The sequence below is a fragment of the Syzygium oleosum genome, unplaced genomic scaffold (genome assembly GCF_021117445.2).
Source record: "Syzygium oleosum isolate NSW1041296 unplaced genomic scaffold, Sole_v2.1 Sole_v2.14, whole genome shotgun sequence".
NCBI lineage: Eukaryota > Viridiplantae > Streptophyta > Magnoliopsida > Myrtales > Myrtaceae > Syzygium > Syzygium oleosum.
The window spans coordinates 1,156,727-1,178,459 of NW_026607498.1; the positions used below are offsets into that span (position 1 = coordinate 1,156,727).

Here is a 21,733-nt window from a genome sequence, read left to right on the forward strand (position 1 = left end):
CAGGGAGGATCCGTTCCATAAACGGAATCTCCTTCCTAACACGGGATTCACGCATTATATCTATTCTCGAGTCATTCGAACTTTTCTTATATATGGAACTTTTCTCGAGTCATTCACGCATTACATCTAACATGTCAGCTTGTCAAAGAATCATGTCTGAACCCAAGACACCATCAGCTGACTTTAAAGTGTTCTATTGTGTTTTTTAAGACACGCAAGTGCTTAAAATGTGAAAGGGACAAGAAGCAGAAACTCTCGGTAACCAAACCTTTATTTGGAAAATTCAAAAACAGGAAGGCCGGAAGATGATAATTACCAACAAAAGAAGAACGATCATTGCCCATCAGTCGCGATACACTATCGGCAAAATTGATTAATTTTCCAAAATCAACAACGCATAAAAGAGGCACATGAACTTGTATATTAGTTTAAAGACGACAAATACACATGATCAACCAACAGCTGAAACGATTTTCGCAGACTTCAAGTAATAACGGTACTGGCAATAAAATGAAATTGAAGAGAGGGTACAGAGAGATGAGACCTTTTAAGGAGACGGCGAGAGTGCTAAACATCTTTGCTTGTGACCGTGAGCTGGAGAGGACAAGCATGGCCTGGGAAGGGGGCACCTCACTCTGTTTCTTTGACACAGAGACACGGTCCCGCGTCTCACTCTGTTTTTGTGCTTTCCGTGCTTTTGACTCGCAATGCTAGGGCCAATCTCCAATTTTAGCCCCAAAATTTTCACATTTTTCGTGAAGCGGGGGCACCAGCGGCTAATTATTGAAAAATATTCAATTTGATCCTTTGAGTTTTTTTGTGCAATCAGGTTATGAGATTATATAATATTTTGTTTGAGTTATTCCTTCCATCGAAATTACGAATGGGAATGTTGTTGGGGTATGGCGCTTACTTAGGCTCCATTCGTTTCATGAAGAATAACTTTCACGAAAACATTTTCTGGTTTTTCAGGGTTCATTTCACGGAAAATAAGCTAGACACCAGCGGCCAGTGGCGAGACTCGAGCTCGCCAGATTCTGACGAGGTCGAGCCTCACTTGATCCGACGAGGCCCGAGCTCGCCCAACCGGCCTATGGCGAGGCTCAAGCTCGCTTGTGGTCGGTCGTTGGCCGCCGCCATGGCCAAGGAAGAAGGAGGAAAAAGAAAAAATTAAAGACACTTTTAAAAATAAAAATAAAAATAAAAAATTATTAAAAGTATTGCAACAAGGAAAATCTTTTCCATACTAAACAACGAAAAATATTTTCCAAGACCTTTCAGATTTCAACTGAACACTTGAAAAATTGTGTCATTTTTTAGGAAAATGGTTTCCTGGAAAACATTTCCAGAAACGTAGCATTTTCAGCGAAACAAACGGAATGTTAAGTGTCAAAACTTTTTTTGCTCACTTAAGTGCCACAAATTTGAAAAATCGATCGCTTTAAGTGCCATCGGTGATTTACCTTGCCGGAAAATCCGATGTGGACACCGGTCGTTCTACGTGGCACCGCTGTGCTCCCACGTGGACAATTTTTGTAATTTTTTTAACCTCACTTAAGTGTTGCAAATTTGAAAAATCAGATCATTTAAGTGCTACAAATTTGAAAAATCAATCACTTAAGTGCCATCGACAATTTGCCTCGCTGCCCAGGGCCATCGCGGTCTCACTACCCAAGCCCTCGGCCACAGCCAGTGATGGCCTTGCCCAAGGCCTTCGTGGCCCTGCCGACCGAGGGCCCACCTTTGTGACTGGTGCACAAAAAAATAAAGAAAAAAAGGAAAATAAAAAATAAAAAATCAATTTTTTTAAAAAATTAAATACAAAAAATCCGAGTATGACGATTTGCGGGAAGTAACACTTAAATGATCGATTTTTCTTCGATGTGGCACTTAAGCGAGCGAAAAGAAATGCCACTCAAGTGAGTGCCGTACAAAAATTAGGGCACTCATTTTGTTCTTATCTCAGGTTTAATGATCTCAATAGGAAAATTTCCTTTTGACCAAAACTTTTACCTTGCTTGCACTTCAAAGTTAGCTGAAATTGATCTAGCGCTCTTTGGATGATTAAACATTTCCTGATTTATCTGACTTTTCAATCAAACTTGCCTAAGATGAAGGATTAACTTCTCCATTTTTTTTTCCTTCAGTCAAATTTGCTCTTTGAATGATTAAACATTTCTTGATTTATCGGAATTTTCAATCAAGCTTGCCTACGATGAAAAATTAAGCTCTCCATTTTTGTTTTCCTTCAGTCAAATTTGCCTCAGATGGTGGATTAAGTTACTATCACAACCACAAAACCCCCTTTGGTCTCACTTTTGTGGTACTTCCATGTTTTCTTTTTTGTGGTACTTTCATGTTTTATTGTCTAGTCATGGCATATCTCATATAAAGATGCTTCATGAATGAGATAACAGGTTCCCCACTCTTGGACCTTCAGTTCAGTGGTGGTGCGGAGTAGTTGCAATTCAAACCCAACATTTCGTAACGGGTATGAAATCCTTGTTACAATGCCCCGAGAAGTTTGCTAGCAGCTGGTTGACCTCCCTCATCTTTTGCACTCTCCTGTTATAACCACAAAAGCACCCACAAAGATGCTAAACCGTCAAAAGCAACGTTTCCTTCTCATCTCCTACAATAGCACTCCTCCACCATTTCAGTTACCGTAATATCTCTTTTCAGCTGTCTTCTACCTCTCATCCCATAATTGTCGTAGGTTTAAGATCATCGTACTTTCTACCTTGAACCTCTGGTCGTCAAAATTCACTAACTCGCTCCATAATGAAAGAGAGGTCGACACCATGTGGGCGTTGAGAGCTAAAAGGGACTCTTCTGTTATTATCGTGTTAGAGATTATTATTATCATGGAGAAATGGCTTTATAATTCATTTCCAACTCATAATGTGTGTGGGGCCCCTCATGAAAAGAACAGTGATAAATAGTTTTAGATAATCACTAAATCTAAAATCCAAATAAAACTTCAGTAGCCAATTACAATCAGCTACTATTTCAAGCTTTAGGTTCTATTTATTTCGTGAAAAAATGAATAATTTGAAAAATATATTTCTAAAATGATCGCTTGTATTACTTGAAATAATTAGTCAATGAAATTTTTTTTCATTATAGATAATAATTTATGTTTAAATATTTTCATGATCCATGAAAATATTTTTTTCCTTTTCATTTTTGTAAACTATACAAGCGATCATTTTTAGGAAAATATTTTTTAAATTATTTATTTTCGCAAAACAAATGGATTATTAGTAAGCATAACCCCATGATTACTTAGATCTCTGATGTTAACAAGCATAGGCGAGAAATATAGAAAAAGGGACATCATCAAACTACGGCAGCATGGAATTGGTGGATAAAATATCAAATTTGATGGTGCTGAGTCTGAATAGGATCAGGTTGCAAGATGAGAAGCAGAGTTCTAGTATTTCCGTAGCAAATCACGGTCACTTAGTCTGCCGTGATTAGGAAAATTAAACATGTATTCATTCTCAATGTACGTTAATCGGAGAACGTGGGGAACAAAAAGACGAACTCCTTTCTTATTTCAACACAAAAGAAAGACTTTTTACATTCTTTTGTTGACATGGATCAGTTCTCGGAAAATAAGATCTGATGTTGATTCCTTGGTTCCAGGAGTCCAGCCTTCGAGATTCTTGAAGCTAGGTTGAGTAGGAAGCTTTTGCAGATTTGAACAGTTCACAATGTGAAGTATCTCCAACGATTCTAGACCACCTCGAATCTCAAAAAGCTTAGGGCAGTCATTCAAATGAATTTTCTTGAGCTTACTCAAGTTAGTCAGATCAGGCACCTTCGCCAATGATGGAAGTTCCACGAGCTCTAATGTTCTCAGGTTTTCCAAACTTTCGAGGCCTGGAATCTCTGTTAACTCATCACAACCAACAATGACCAAATCTAATAACGCTTTCAAATTCGAAAGGTCATTCGTCGTTTTAATTCTTCGGCAAAGCTTGATACCTAAGTATGACAAATTTGTTGGAAGCTTAGGTAGGCATTGCAAATTACGGCACTGGAGCTTGAGTTTCTTCAGTTGAGAAAGGAGAACGAGATCGGAAGATAGGGTTGCAATATAAGGAGAAGACAACTTCAAGAACTCGAGCATGCATAGTTTTCCAATCCACCGAGCACTTGGAGCTGCTTCAAGTTTAGAAAGACCCTCCAACTTAAACCATAAAGTCAACCTCAGATTTCTCAAACTTAATAGGTTCGAGAAGTTCGGCAAAGTCTCCATTGAGGTGGTTTTGCAACATAGATTGACCAGACTTTCTGGAAGTCGAGGCACCGCCGCAATACTAGGGCTACCCAATAATAGAATTTTCAGAACTGGTAGATTCCCAATATTAAGAGGAATTTCTGCAAAAGTGCCCCAGGCCTATAACACTTCGAGTTTTTCCAACATTCCAATGGCGCTAGGTAGTTTTCTCAAGGGGCATCTCATCTTTAATACTTTCAAATTCTTCATGTTCCCAATTACTTCAGGTAACTCCTGCAAATTCAAACTCGATACATTCAACTGAGTTAGTGAACTGAAATTTCCGATCGACTTAGGCGGTTGAGTCGAGTGGCTATCCACTAATGAAAGATTCACTATTGATGCTGTGCAACCAACGAAATTGAACTTTTTCAGTAATGCACACTTGTCCAAGCTGAGAACTTCCAGTTTCTTCATCCTCCTCCATTCAGGGATCTCTTCTATAGCAGTAGAGTCAAGAAGAAGTTCCCTCAAAGATTCTAATGCCCCCATCTCGTCTGGTAGCTCTCGGAGATTACAACAATCCTTCAGGTTTAAGAAGACTAACTTCTTAAGTCGACTAATCGATGGATCAATTTGAACCAAACTCTCACAACTTTCGAGAATTAGTCGCTCTAAATTCACATGAAAAGACAAGTCTGGGGTTTTACGCAATTTCATGCAACCAGTCAGATTTAGGACCTTCAAAGTCTTAGCCAACTGAAAAGAAGACAACATTGGTCTTCAAAATAAATTAAAATTACATACAACAAAACAACTCACACTGATTTTAACTGAAATCATACCTTGATGTGGCTCCATCCTTCCCATTTTTCCGTGATTTTACTCATTGACAAATCAAGGATTAGTATCTTCCTCATGGAGAAATTGGTCAGCATAAAAAACTTAGGACAGTAATTCCATGAAAGCCATCTCAACTCTGGAAGAATAAGTGGGCCAAATGTGGTATGAACAAAATTTGAGCACCGGTAACATAGGAAATCACCTACTTGAGTTAGGATAGACTTTGTGCTTCCATCAAAGTCGTTGCTATCCACTTGAAGGAACCTTAAATTTGAAAAACTAGCTAGGCATTGTTTTATCAAGGATTATTGAGAGATTTCATCAAGCTTGAGACATATTGCTTCGATATTTCCAATTCCATGAACATCATCTCCTATCTACCAAAATAGAAACAGAAAATGAAAGTTAGAAAAAACAATGATTTACCGCATTCATCTTCTTCAAGGGGAAAATAACTATATCTTTCCTCCTAATGTTGAAAATAATTGATAAACAACTTATGTAAGTGCACAGGAAATAAATCAATTTTGATAAAAACAAAATCAAAACGAATATGTTGTGACCAATATCCTTCAAAGGAATGAAGTTGTATGATTTTACCTGCATTTTCTCCAAAATCTCCGATGATTGTGCGTGAGTCCACACCCATTGTTGCTTCTCTGGTTTCTTACCGCTTTCTTGTTGTATAAAATTTCTTCCAATATCTCTTAACCAATCATGCATCCACAGTCGGTTATCTTCTGTTATCTTCTCTAATCTTTATCAAAGATCTTTGTTGGAGGGTGTTAAGAGATTGTTGAGGAAGAAACTTACAGCTTTCCCACATGTAAATCACAATTCTTTTATCAATCCCAATGAAAAAACAAGCCACATCCAGAAATATCTTTCTTTGGTCTTCATTTAAAGCCTTCAAGCTTATCATCAACTTCCTTTGAACATCCTCATGGGGAAATTCTTCTAGCTCCTTTAATGTGGCATCCCACTCCTCTATACTTTTTCCAGATAAAAGAGAACCTATAACTTCAAGAGCTAAAGGAAGACCACCACAGATATTTACTGCTCTTTCAGAGTGAAAGATGTATTGCTCTATGGGATAATCTCTTCTAAAGGCATGTTTGCTAAAAAGTTGAAGAGAATGATCAAAATCCATACTAGTAAGTTCATAAGCCCGATCAACAAGTGTAGGCACATTGAGAATTCCCTGATCTCTAGTTGTAATGATGATCTTGCTTCCCTTACCAAACCTGTCACGCCCCGAACCCGAACGAGCGCGCGATCATCCCTTTGTGGTCGTAATGTACGCGACATCCCAGGACTTGTCGCCCACCCAATCAAAACACTGACGAGCAACGCATGCGGAAGCAACCTCGAACTCTCCAAACAACATATAAACAACGGGATAGTAGAGAGACAAAGAATACACATTAACAAGACACTTTTATAAACATAACATCGATTAGTACACATACATTTGCAAGCCATCTACGATGCCACTATCTACGAACCACGCACAACAACAAGGAATCGGGTGGTTGGTAAGCTTAACTCCTCTACCAAAAGGGACACTCAAAAGATGAGCTAACTCGACCTATCCTCAATCCCCGTAGTATTCTGGCAGCGTCTCCGGATCAATCACGGTCGCGGGTCTGAAATGGTTTGGTTATACAACCATGAGAACACTTCTCAATAAGCAACTACCTAAGCCTCGCTCAGAAATATCTTTCTTTGGTCTTCATTTAAAGCCTTCAAGCTTATCATCAACTTCCTTTGAACATCCTCATGGGGAAATTCTTCTAGCTCCTTTAATGTGGCATCCCACTCCTCTATACTTTTTCCAGATAAAAGAGAACCTATAACTTCAAGAGCTAAAGGAAGACCACCACAGATATTTACTGCTCTTTCAGAGTGAAAGATGTATTGCTCTATGGGATAATCTCTTCTAAAGGCATGTTTGCTAAAAAGTTGAAGAGAATGATCAAAATCCATACTAGTAAGTTCATAAGCCCGATCAACAAGTGTAGGCACATTGAGAATTCCCTGATCTCTAGTTGTAATGATGATCTTGCTTCCCTTACCAAACCTGTCACGCCCCGAACCCGAACGAGCGCGCGATCATCCCTTTGTGGTCGTAATGTACGCGACATCCCAGGACTTGTCGCCCACCCAATCAAAACACTGACGAGCAACGCATGCGGAAGCAACCTCGAACTCTCCAAACAACATATAAACAACGGGATAGTAGAGAGACAAAGAATACACATTAACAAGACACTTTTATAAACATAACATCGATTAGTACACATACATTTGCAAGCCATCTACGATGCCACTATCTACGAACCACGCACAACAACAAGGAATCGGGTGGTTGGTAAGCTTAACTCCTCTACCAAAAGGGACACTCACAAGATGAGCTAACTCGACCTATCCTCAATCCCCGTAGTATTCTGGCAGCGTCTCCGGATCAATCACGGTCGCGGGTCTGAAATGGTTTGGTTATACAACCATGAGAACACTTCTCAATAAGCAACTACCTAAGCCTCGCTTAGGCCAAAGCGTACTTCCGAACAATTCTAAACATGCGATTCAAACAATCGACGTGCCATAAACAATCACAGGCGTCCTTACCTCGCCTCGGCACATACACAAGCCCTGCACATTAGAATATCGCCATAACACGGCCAATTGCTCATCAAGCTTGTACAATGCAATTCAAGGCATAATCATGCATAACACGGTTAATAACCCAGACGTGCTCAACATTAAATTCAATCATGGCATTCTCCAATGCATAGCACACGTTTATAAATGTCCAGATTATTAACGACCCCTCGGGCCACCGAACTCCCGCCGGTCTTCTGGCGTAACCAGGCATCGTCCCGCTACGTCGGCGACGGCAACGTTGGGGATCGAACACCCCCCGGCAAGCCGGGTACCCAACGGCATTCCACTTAGGAGCATCGATCCGGCCTCCACCGCGATCGGCATCGTCTGGGATCGAACACCCCCCGGCAAGCCGGGTACCAGACGGCAACGTTGGGGATCGAACACCCCCCGGCAAGCCGGGTACCCAACGGCATTCCACTTAGGAGCATCGATCCGGCCTCCACCGCGAAAACCGGAATTGCACACATTCGGGCTATTCTGGGCAGTTTGCGCAACAACCGAAATTTCTTTGAAATAAATATTAATTCAACTCCAAAAATTCTGAAATTTGCATATGTTATACAAAACATCTTGATAAACATTTTTCATGAAGAACACAAGATCCATTTCTGTCTAGAACCACCTCTTTTTGTCATCCAAAGTCGGACATAAAACATTTCATTCGGACTGGCCATCCGGCTTCCAAAATGCATTTCAAGTAGTAACCAAATCTCCTTAGAACGATTTGAAATTTTTATATGTCATAGCCAAAAATGTCTCCAACAAGTTTTGTGAAGGAAGTATTTTGAAAATAGGTCTAGAAAAATTTATAAAAATTCGAACAGACCCGAAGGTCGGAGGAACAGTGTTTCCGGCAGACTTATTTCGGTCAAAAGATGGACTTACGAATGGCACTAAATGATCTCAAAAAAATTCCAGATTTAATATATGTCAAAATTAAAGATGTTATGAACAACTTTCATGAAGAACACTTCCTCAAATTCGGCCCACACAAGTCACAGTAAAAATAACAAAATCCAGCGACACAGCAGCAACCTTACCGAAAATTAACCAACAAGCACCACCAAGCAAACCGAGCACAACCAGCCACTAAACCAACTATCCACAGTCCTTAAACCATCTCTAACATGTCCATTAGTCACCCCTTAGCCTAGTCAAGGGTTAGGAAGCCACTTACTAGGAATCCTAAGCAAGCAAACCAAGAAGAAGAGGCGCAGCAACTCCGGCGGTGAGCCGAGCTCACGTATGGCGGACGGGCGAGCGCTGGCACTCACGGTGGCTGAGGGTGGCTGAGCAAGGGAGCTGGTCGGTCTGGTGAGCGGCAGCAAGAAAAAGCAAGAAGCAAAGAAGCAAAATGAAGAAGAAAACAGCAGCAACAGAAGTGAAGGAGCAGCGAAAGAGAAGAAGAAGCAGCGGGCAGCAGCAATGATGGACAGAAGCAGCACGTGAAGCAGCATGGGGCAGCATGGGTCAATGGTCAGCAAAGCACACGTGAAGGTGCAGCAAGAAGTCAGCAGCAAGTCAGCAGAAACAGAGGCAGAAACGGCATGGTGGGAGCAGCGGGCGTGGGTGTCAGCAGCGTGGGGTGTTCGGCGGGAAGGGAGGAGAGGAGAGAGAGAGGGAGAGAGAGTCAACGGTAATTATCGTGATCCAACGGCCCACATTCGAACCCGAAAACGATCTAACGGCTCACTAAAAATTCTAATTATAAACTAAGGAAAAACCAACGGATACTAAATAAAATAAACCCAGAGGGAGGTCTACCGGTCAAAATCCGCACCCGGTCCAAATTTTCACTTTCCGACTAATCTAGGCAAACTCGAGGCTGGCCACAATAATATCGACACCTTCCAATTTAATTCGTCACGAAACTCCAAAAATTCGACACCAAAGTTCGAGCTCTAAATAACGGCCAAATTCGATCGAATGCAATTCTAGCGAAATCTCAATTTAAAAACAATAACCGAGAGTGATCAGTTCCAGGGCGAGATTTTACTATAAGCACACTGACGAATTACACGTTTTATAAATTCCAAAAATGGGTCGAAATTCGGAATGTCACAACTCTTCCCCCCTTACAAAAATTTCGTCCTCGAAATTTACAACCCATCTCAATTACTCAAACAAATGGGAGTATTGATGTCGCATCAACTCCTCACTTTCCCATGTCGCTCCTTCGGTTCCATGATATTCCCAAATCACCATCACCATCGGAATTGTCTTGTTCCGCAACACTCGTTCCATTCTGTCATCGATCCTGGCCGACCTTTCCACGTACAACAATATGTCGTCCACTTCTATCTCTTCATAATTCAGCACGTGGGTCGGATCTGGCTCATACTTTCTTAACATAGACACGTGGAACACGTTGTGAACTTGAGACAAATTTGGCGGTAGCGCTAGACGATAGGCCAAAGTGCCGATTCTCTCTAAGACATCGAATGGACCCACGTACCTCGGGCTCAATTTTCCTTTCTTGCCAAACCGTGATAATCCTCTCATCGGCGATACCTTGAGGAAAACGTGGTCTCCCACTTGAAACTCCAAGGGCCTACGTCTCCAGTCTGCATAATTCTTTTGGCGGCTCTGAGCGGTTTTAAGTCTGTCTCGAATAACCTTGACTGTTTCGACTGACTGTTGAACCAACTGTGGACCCGTGATGCTCCTCTCACCATCTTCATCTCAACAAACCGGTGTTCTGCAAGCTCTGCCATACAACACTTCAAACGGTGTCATTCTGATACTCTACTGATAGCTATTGTTATAGGCAAACTCAACCAAAGGCAACTGTTCTTCCCAACTGCCCCTAAAATGCAATACACATGCTCGCAGCATATCTTCCAAAGTCTGAATCGTCCTCTCAGACTGGTCATCCGTTTGCGGATGATAGGCCGTGCTAAACTGTAACTTTGTTCCTAATGCCATGTGAAGACTTTTCTAAAAAGCGGCAATAAACTTGGGATCACGGTCCGAGGTGATCGTCATTGGCACTCCATGTAGACGAACTATTTGTTGCACGTACAGCTCTGTGTACCTTTCTAATGCGAAGTCCTTTCGCACTGCCAGAAAATGTGCCGATTTTGTCAACCGATCTACTATAACCCAAATTGAATCATGGCCCCTCTGGCTTCTCGGCAGTCCCGTAACAAAGTCCATCGTGAAATGCTCCCATTTCCATTCGGGGATTTCCAATGGCTGCAACAATCCACCCAACTTACAATGTTGCGCCTTCACTTGTTGGTATGTTAGACACTTAGCCACGTGCTTGGCCACATCTACTTTCATGCCGTTCCACCAATAATGCTGCCATAGGTTCTGATATATTTTCGTACAACCCGAATGAATACTATAATTGCTACGATGAGCTTCTGTCAAAATTTCCTCTTTTAGTTCGGCATCATCGAGTACACACAACCGTCCATGGAACTTCAGAATTCCATCCTCGGATACCTGAAAGTCCGATTTCCTTTTTGTGACATCCAATTCCAGAATGTTCTGGATCTCCAGGTCCATCGATTGTGAAGCCTTAATCTTAGTCCGGAGTTTCGGTTCAATCCTCAATGCGGCAAGCAGACTCCAGACCTGACTCGCTTCAAACTTAAACCCCGAATCCCGAACTCCTTCCAATATGGTCCATTCCTTGACCATCATATGCGCGATGCTTGATTTCCAACTCAGTGCATCCGCTACCTTATTAGCCTTTCTGGGTTGATACAGAATATCGCAGTCATAGTCCTTACGGAGTTCCATCCAACGACGATGTCTCATGTTCAATTCATTTTGGGAAAACAAGTACCTTAGACTCTGATGGTCCGTATAAATCTGAAACTTCTCCCTACACAAGTAGTGCCTCAAAATCTTAAGGACAAATATAATTGCGGCCAATTCCAAGTCATGCATCCGATAGTTCAGCTCACGCAGTCTCAATTGTCGCGATGCGTATGCCACCACTCTTCCGTATTGCATTAACACGCATTCTAGTCCCTTTAGCGACGCGTCACTGTAGATCTCATATCCTCCCGGTCCTGACAGGATTGTCAATACTGGTGCGGTCGTCAATCTCTGCTTTAACTCTTGGAAACTTCTTTCACACTTATCCATCCATTCAAACCTTGTTTCCTTCTTTAATAACCGCGTCAATGGTGTCGCTAATGCCGAAAACCTTTCCACAAAGCGTCTGTAATAACTTGCCAGACCCAAGAAGCTCCGAACCTCGGTTACTGTTATCAGTCTTGACCAATTCATGACGGCCTCAATCTTCATTGGATCTACTGCAATTCCTTCCCCGGATATCACATGTCCTAAGAACGCCACTCGACGAAGCCAAAACTCGCACTTACTGAACTTGGCGCAGAGTGCATGTTCCCTTAAAGTCCGTAGAACCTTTTCCAAATGTATCTCATGCTCGGCGGGACTCTTCGAGTATACTAGGATATCGTCTATAAACACAATTACAAACTAATCCAGAAATTTCTTGAACACCCGATTCATTAAATCCGTAAAGGCAGCAGGGGCATTAGTTAATCCAAATGGCATCACCATAAACTCGTAGTGCCCATATCTCGTCCTGAATGCCGTCTTCGGCACATCTTCTTTCTTAATCCTCAATTGGTGATAGCCAGTCCTCAAATCGATCTTTGAAAATATCGACGCCCCCTGCAACTGGTCAAATAGGTCATCTATCCGTGGCAACGGGTACTTATTCTTAATAGTCACCTGATTCAGTTGTCTATAGTCAATGCACAACCTTAACGATCTGTCCTTCTTCCTCACAAATAAAACTGGCGCTCCCCATGGAGACGCACTCGGATGAATAAGACCTTTATCCAATAACTCATGCATTTGAACCTTTAATTCCTTCCACTCCGACAGTAACATCCTATAGGTCACTTTCGAAATCGGTTCCGTCTCTAGGGCCAACTCAACTACAAACTCCACTTCCCTATTAGGTGGCAATCCCGGCAATTTCTAAAGAAAGACATCGGGAATATTACACACCTCGGCTATATCCTTTAACCTCGGTTCCTTACCCAATAAGTTAACTACAAGATAGCTATCCTTCTATACCTCAAAGACAAAGCTCAATCCATCAAATTTCAATCCAACGGTCCCCCAAAACAATCACCCTGATTCCTTACGAATTCCAAAATTTCCAAATGATAATTCATTCATCCAATTCTTGCCAAAGTATATCATCCATAATTCCTAAATCCATAAACTAATTGCGTCTATCCACTATAAGCATTCATACGTCGTACATGACCATTAGAGTTATAACTTCAAAACCATCGCCTGTTGCACCCAATATCAACAGGTAACGCATATAGACTTTCGAGGCACATCCTCTGATTCCTTCCCAACCACAGCGTACATCCTTCCTTACATCAGTAGCCAATTCTGATTATTCTGCGGGGCAGCTCCCGCTTAATATCCTACCTGCGATCGCTACGATTGCATCAGTGGTCTAACCTGCCGGCTCAGCAATTTCTCACTTGGTGACCTTGCTGACCACATCCACAACATGCTCCACTTCTACCTCGGCAATAGTCATTACTATGCCCCTTTCCACAAGACTGACATGCGGCGTTGGAGTAGTAGTTCGGCTTTCCAAAGTTCTTTCTTAACAAAGGGACAAGTCTCTTATTCTCGGTCATAAGCTTCTTCCCAAAGTTCCCATTGTCCCTAGTTGGCGTGTACCGCGATCCATAAACGGTAACCCTCTTATTCATATCCCTTTCAACCGTTTAAGCCTTTTCATACTGCTCATTACAATCCCTTAAGTTCATTAGCATCAACTGACTACGGAGATTCGGTTTCAGTCCATCCCGGAACCTCCTTGTCCTATCCACATGATCATTGACTATCCTTGATGCGTACTTAGACAACCTTACAAACTCGACCTCGTACTGATCGACTGACATCCAATTTTAGCGAAGCCGAAGAAACTCTGTCATTTTCTGTCCTCGCGCACTCTCTGAAAGTACCTCCCATTGAAGGCCTCGATAACGACACCCCAGCTTGGAAATTTGCCCTCTAAAATATCCTACTTTGGGGGTCCTCTTACCAATCACTTGCATTTCCTTAGAGTTGATATATAGCCAGGGTCACTTTCTTCTCATCAGTACACCCGAATACCTCAAAAGCCCTTTTTTTTTTTTTTCAGGTCCTCTATCCAAAGTAATGTAGTCTCAGGGTCACCTTTACTATCGAACTTCAGAGGTTTCAATTTCAAATATTTTCCAACCAGCTCACGCATCTATCCGACTGCATTAACTTGCCCTTAACCTTGATTCCCAACATTTCCATTATGCCCATGATTCTCGTTATTTCCATGGGCGGCAGCAACAGCAGCCTCAGCATCAGTAGCAACAGTCGCATTTCGCTCCTCAGTCTGCCTTCCCATTAAAATTCTAACTTTCTCGAGTGCCCTCAAAATTCCATCCACTCTGGGATCCTCTGCAACTCCAACTTGCGGACCTACACGACCTCGACCTTTTCCTCGGATACTCATACTCACAGGATTCTCACTCCCATCTACCTACTATAATTCCATTCAGGAATTAGAGACATAGGCCAACTATACCAGTCTAAAGCCCTAGGCAATGAATCACAACAACAATTCACTAAGCAGGCAGCCAATCACATACATCAATCAATCTCAACCAACATGATTCGTGCACTTACCTCAAGTCCTGATGCACCTGCACCTCACATGTTATTGTGTACGTCACTCAGCAATCACAATCAAACAGTCTGGGGTACGCATGACACACGAGTCTCCCTAACTAACTACCCCAAAGTCATCGCTCCTTATCACTCCAGGCTTCGACCAACTTGGATCGAGCTGACTTTGCTCTGATACCAAATCAACGGGGATGTCACGCCCCGAACCCGAACGAGCGCGCGATCATCCCTTTGTGGTCGTAATGTACGCGACATCCCAGGACTTGTCGCCCACCCAATCAAAACACTGACGAGCAACGCATGCGGAAGCAACCTCGAACTCTCCAAACAACATATAAACAACGGGATAGTAGAGAGACAAAGAATACACATTAACAAGACACTTTTATAAACATAACATCGATTAGTACACATACATTTGCAAGCCATCTACGATGCCACTATCTACGAACCACGCACAACAACAAGGAATCGGGTGGTTGGTAAGCTTAACTCCTCTACCAAAAGGGACACTCAAAAGATGAGCTAACTCGACCTATCCTCAATCCCCGTAGTATTCTGGCAGCGTCTCCGGATCAATCACGGTCGCGGGTCTGAAATAGTTTGGTTATACAACCATGAGAACACTTCTCAATAAGCAACTACCTAAGCCTTGCTTAGGCCAAAGCGTACTTCCGAACAATTCTAAACATGCGATTCAAACAATCGACGTGCCATAAACAATCACAGGCGTCCTTACCTCGCCTCGGCACATACACAAGCCCTGCACATTAGAATATCGCCATAACACGGCCAATTGCTCATCAAGCTTGTACAATGCAATTCAAGGCATAATCATGCATAACACGGTTAATAACCCAGACGTGCTCAACATTAAATTCAATCATGGCATTCTCCAATGCATAGCACACGTTTATAAATGTCCAGATTATTAACGACCCCTCGGGCCACCGAACTCCCGCCGGTCTTCTGGCGTAACCAGGCATCGTCCCGCTACGTCGGCGACGGCAACGTTGGGGATCGAACACCCCCCGGCAAGCCGGGTACCCAACGGCATTCCACTTAGGAGCATCGATCCGGCCTCCACCGCGATCGGCATCGTCTGGGATCGAACACCCCCCGGCAAGCCGGGTACCAGACGGCAACGTTGGGGATCGAACACCCCCCGGCAAGCCGGGTACCAGACGGCAACGTTGGGGATCGAACACCCCCCGGCAAGCCGGGTACCCAACGGCATTCCACTTAGGAGCATCGATCCGGCCTCCACCGCGATCGGCATCGTCTGGGATCGAACACCCCCCGGCAAGCCGGGTACCAGACGGCAACGTTGGGGATCGAACACCCCCGGCAAGCCGGGTACCCAACGGCATCGTCTAGAACTCCCGCCTAGACGGAACGTGTCGTGACCATGCACACACCTCAGCAATAATTATCAATTCTTATCTTTGTAAATTAGCCCAACGTCAACTAAATCCGTCAAACGCCACGATAACATCGAATAGTCCCCGAGAGAGAGAAAACCGGAATTGCACACATTCGGGCTATTCTGGGCAGTTTGCGCAACAACCGAAATTTCTTTGAAATAAATATTAATTCAACTCCAAAAATTCTGAAATTTGCATATGTTATACAAAACATCTTGATAAACATTTTTCATGAAGAACACAAGATCCATTTCTGTCTAGAACCACCTCTTTTTGTCATCCAAAGTCGGACATAAAACATTTCATTCGGACTGGCCATCCGGCTTCCAAAATGCATTTCAAGTAGTAACCAAATCTCCTTAGAACGATTTGAAATTTTTATATGTCATAGCCAAAAATGTCTCCAACAAGTTTTGTGAAGGAAGTATTTTGAAAATAGGTCTAGAAAAATTTATAAAAATTCGAACAGACCCGAAGGTCGGAGGAACAGTGTTTCCGGCAGACTTATTTCGGTCAAAAGATGGACTTACGAATGGCACTAAATGATCTCAAAAAAATTCCAGATTTAATATATGTCAAAATTAAAGATGTTATGAACAACTTTCATGAAGAACACTTCCTCAAATTCGGCCCACACAAGTCACAGTAAAAATAACAAAATCCAGCGACACAGCAGCAACCTTACCGAAAATTAACCAACAAGCACCACCAAGCAAACCGAGCACAACCAGCCACTAAACCAACTATCCACAGTCCTTAAACCATCTCTAACATGTCCATTAGTCACCCCTTAGCCTAGTCAAGGGTTAGGAAGCCACTTACTAGGAATCCTAAGCAAGCAAACCAAGAAGAAGAGGCAGCAGCAACTCCGGCGGTGAGCTGAGCTCACAGTAGCTGGACGGGCAAGCGCTGGCACTCACGGTGGCTGAGGGTGGCTGAGCAAGGGAGCTGGTCGGTCTGGTGAGCGGCAGCAAGAAAAAGCAAGAAGCAAAGAAGCAAAATGAAGAAGAAAACAGCAGCAACAGAAGTGAAGAAGGAGCAGCGAAAGAGAAGAAGAAGCAGCAGCAGTAAGAATGATGGAAGCGCACGTGAAGCAAGCATGGGGCAGCATGGGTCAATGGTCAGCAAAGCACACGTGAAGGTGCAGCAAGAAGTCAGCAGCAAGTCGGCAGAAACAGAGGCGAAACGGCATGGTGGGAGCAGTGGGCGTGGGTGTCGGCGGCGTGGGGTGTTCGGCGGGAAGGGAGGAGAGGAGAGAGAGAGAGGGAGAGAGAGTCAACGGTAATTATCGTGATCCAACGGCCCACATTCGAACCCGAAAACGATCTAACGGCTCACTAAAAATTCTAATTATAAACTAAGGAAAAACCAACGGATACTAAATAAAATAAACCCAGAGGGAGGTCTACCGGTCAAAATCCGCACCCGGTCCAAATTTTCACTTTCCGACTAATCTAGGCAAACTCGAGGCTGGCCACAATAATATCGACACCTTCCAATTTAATTCGTCACGAAACTCCAAAAATTCGACACCAAAGTTCGAGCTCTAAATAACGGCCAAATTCGATCGAATGCAATTCTAGCGAAATCTCAATTTAAAAACAATAACCGAGAGTGATCAGTTCCCGGGCGAGATTTTACTATAAGCACACTGACGAATTACACGTTTTATAAATTCCAAAAATGGGTCGAAATTCAGAATGTCACAAAACCACTCACGCTTCTGCACGAGTGCATCAAGTTGACTTGCTTCGTCAACATCATCAAGTAAAAGAAGCACCACTTTAGAGCATAACCTTTCCTTGATCACCTTTTTTCCTTCCATGATATTGTTGATATCAGGCCATCTTATTTTCAGAATATTCGATATGAGCTGATTCTGCAAGCGTGTAATCTCTGTTTCTCGTATGTTAGAAAGGAAGCAACAATGAGAAAAATCATTAGAAAGCTGATTGTACACTATTTGGGCAAGAGTCGTCTTTCCAATGCCACCGATACCATGAATTCCAACAATCTTTGTTTCATGGTTGTGTGAACATATCATCCTCATGATTTCATCCACATGATTCTCTATACTAAGCAATCGGATACTTCCAAGTAGTTGGTTTTCAACTCAGTCAAAACGTTATTGACAACTTCTTTTACAAATTCACCTTTGCCTCTGATAGTATTGGAGGAAAAAGCAGCAAGACATTAGGTTTAGCAAAACAGGATAATGCATCTCTAACAACTAGACCGTAAATGATAGAATTAAATACCTATTGGGCATGCTTTGGAGGTCCCATCCCTTTAGTGCTCCAACCTCACTGAGGGCAGCCTTCCACTTGTCAATAGTCTCATCATCAAACCGCTTCTTGTTTGCTTGAGAAACAATGGCATTGCCGTAGTGCCCAGTCTGGTATTTTACTTCGGATGGTGTGACATCATAGAAAATGGGCATGATCTTATGTCTCCTTGTGTTCTTGCTCTCCACCATCTTGACCAACTCCCTGAGGCACCAGGGACTGTCTGCATATCCTTTGGAAAATATTGGTATGGAGATCTTTGACTGCTCAATAGCTTGGAGAAGCTGGCCACCGATCTCTTCTCCAATGCGGAGCTCTTCATCATCTTTATATGCTTGAATTCCAGCGTCAGTCATGCTGATGTGAAGGTAATCAGTAATGTCACTACGGGTATCTGGTTCTCTAAGCTCAAAAATACTTCGTAATCATATCTTGATAACTTTTCTATTTCCTGATTATTAGAAGAGGTGTTCAACATGTTTATTTGATCTCTATACACGGTCTCCCTGTAAGCTGCGTTCAGCACAAAAGATAAAAAATAGTAGCAACTACTGTCAATGAGAAGTTCAACCACAAAGGTTTGAGCAAATTCTCTGCGAAACAAGGAATTTAAAATGCAACGCAAAAATGCCGACCACGTGCAGGATGATGAGGCTAATTTCTATTAGAAGCAAATGTAGAGATAAGTTTAAAGTCATTATAAAAACGTATGGTGTGGCTGATTTCTGTCAGAAGCAAATGTAGAGATCTCCTTAAAGTAATTGTATCGAAACCCCATCCACAATTGCACATGCTTTTTTCATGGCAAAGTTTTAGACCCGGTAGCGACGAAAGTTAGATCCGTCTAAAATCTATCGGAAGGAAACCGAAAAGAATGCTCAATTATAAGTTTTGGTACACAATTCATTTTTTTGTGTTGCTGCTTAAGCAGATCTGTGTGGAAATTTTCTAGGGAGATAATAAGTGTCAAACATATCTTAGAATTCTAGGTTAATTGTCTTTTGCATAGAGATGCTTCTAATTCTTTACTTACTGTTTGACCTATTGGTTTGTCATGCCATGAGAGATTGTCTTTTGCAAAAATACTCTTTCGCAGCTATCCTAGCCTCTCTCTTTAGTTTCATCCATGTATATTTGACAAATTCCAGAAATTTATCTCTGAATATAATGGGAAAACTTTGCAATCAAAGATGTTATAATGGCCACTAAAACGTGGCTAACGTATTAGTACTTTGTCGGAAAATTGGTCGGATTATGGTTAAAGCATATTGTCGCGACCTCCCCGAACTGGCCCCGCCGCCTAAGTGGTTTGGCTAATGGATTGTTAAGTCTAAACCTAGCTCGGGCTCTCCCAAACCCATACCAACTCACGACTTAAGGTTTACGTTGTTAACGTGCAAATCAATTTCATCTAGGAGTCGCCACTAATCAGTTAAAATTCCATTCCTAACCAAGCTAGGGAAAGCAACAATCAACACATGAACCTAACATGCATAATCAATCATGTGCAAGGTTAAATTAAACGCGCAATTCAAAGTGTGTGAATCGAGCAAGGTGCAATCAAACATAACGCTAATCACACAAAGAGTGCAAAAAGGGGCAATCCCAAAGCCCAATTTTCAATTTCTAATTTTCGAAATTTCATAATTTTTTAATTTTTTTAATTTTAATTTTTTTTGAAATTTTTTTTAATATTAAAATAATATAAAAAAGGACCGCGTTGGATCTCCAAATCCGACCTGGGTCGGAGGCGACCATGAGGGCCCAATTCGGAATAAACCCACAATTAAAATAAAACAATAAAAAAAAAACAAAACACCCAAGCCCACTAGGAGTAAAAGACTAAATGACAATTTAGCCCCGTTCCCAAATTCGGCCCACTCACGAAACGCCCCAACACTTAAAAGACCCACTCTAGTAACTAAAAAGCCCAAAACCATAAAAACGTAAAAAACCTAAAACCAGTCCAAACACCAAACGAAACCCTACCAGGTTAGACCCACACGCTCGACCCGACTTGTGGCCGCCGACCCGACTCGCTTGAAACCCTAGTGCCCACGACGCGCACGCCCGACCCGACTCTCCGACCAACCCGGGACCCCCATTTAGCAATTTCTTTTCTAATATTTTTCTTTTTCCTTTCTTTTTCGTTTCTTATTTTCTTTTCTTTCCCTTCTGGACGTCTTCTTCCCCTATTGCCCAGAAACTAATACATGAAGCCCAGAACAGTAGAACACCAACTCTTGCTTCGCGTTCTTGCGACCCAGAAATTTTTAACGCTGCGCATTTGTTCTAAAACGCCGGAACTTCAACAATAATAACAACGTCCTATGCTCGACAACGCAATGCCCGGCCAAACACATCACATACGAAGCTACATTAGCAGAGAACACAGAAGACGGAAGAACGAAAAAGCACAAACATGGAACAACGAAAGCAGTTGTCGTGAACAGTACGGTTCGGGGAATCATATAACCCAAACCCATCTTCAGGCATCACAAACCAACGTACATCCTGACATTCCAACAAACCGGACTCGAGATAAAAGTTCACGGATCTAGTTGATGCATTTCAGCAAACACGTGGTGTGCAATAATGGACAGGAAACCCCCCCGACCCAAACCGCTCGCGAAATCGACCCAAACTCAAAATGTAGTGAACAAGCCATGCTCAACATCAACTCGGAAATGGTTCTTTCACACCGAACGCGAGCACAAACGAAGAACACTAAATCCCGATCTCGGTTGAACCGAGACAGGGCGAAACTGAGCAACAATCAGGGTGAAGAAGAACGAGAGCTCAGTCGCCGGAAGTGGCCCTACCCAGCTCGGCGACGGCGAATAGAGGGCGAACTTGAGATATATCGGACTTAGTCCGGTCGCCCCGCACGCCTCCGAGCTGGGATCCTCGGGGAATCGACCTAAAACCCCAAGAAAAAAACAAACCAAAACCTACCGCGGCTTTGGCTCAGGAGAGGGAAAACGTCGGAGGAACGAGCGCCTCGTCGACGAAGGCTCGGGCTCAGTGGTTGTCGGAGGAACGGGAGAGCTGTCCATGGGGAAAAGCTCCTCTTTTGTCTTTTCTCTCTCTCTTTTTCTTTTTAAAATTTTTATAATGATTTTTTTAAAGGACATAAAAATAAAATAGAATAAAAGGGAAACATGTTTTACTAAATTCTATTAATGCAAATTTACCTAACATCTATGTGCCATGTAATTTAATCAAAATATTTTTGTTTAGATGTTAAAAATTAACTCTAAATTTTATGTGCAATGAAATCATAAATGAATAGTCAAAATTTATGTGTCAACACATATCAGTTGCATTGACGGGTGAATTCAAGTATCACTTAATTTCTAACAGTAGCCAGCTACACCAATCATTAGTGGTTTGCCGGACTTTCCTCTCTTTTTTTTTTTTCTTTTTGGGCAAACTAAGAGATTGGACCGTCTGTGTCCCCTACAAAAAACACCTTATTCTTACGGCAGTAACTAAACTTCAAGATTTAAATCCCTGACTTATATATCCCCTTCTAATAGTAGACTTTGACAGACTCATGACGCAAAAAGCATACAGATTTAGCTTGTACGTAGCTCGAATAAGCT

The 21,733-nt window shown here is 42.4% G+C and overlaps 2 pseudogenes; both read right to left on the reverse strand.

The window, feature by feature from the left end:
- Nucleotides 1-3,361: 3,361 nt before the first annotated feature.
- LOC115688992 (disease resistance protein RPV1-like) lies at nucleotides 3,362-6,299 on the reverse strand (annotated as a pseudogene).
- Nucleotides 6,300-6,766: 467 nt separating this feature from the next.
- On the reverse strand, nucleotides 6,767-19,523 carry LOC115689015 (disease resistance protein RUN1-like; annotated as a pseudogene).
- Between the last annotated feature and the right edge of the window lie 2,210 nt (nucleotides 19,524-21,733).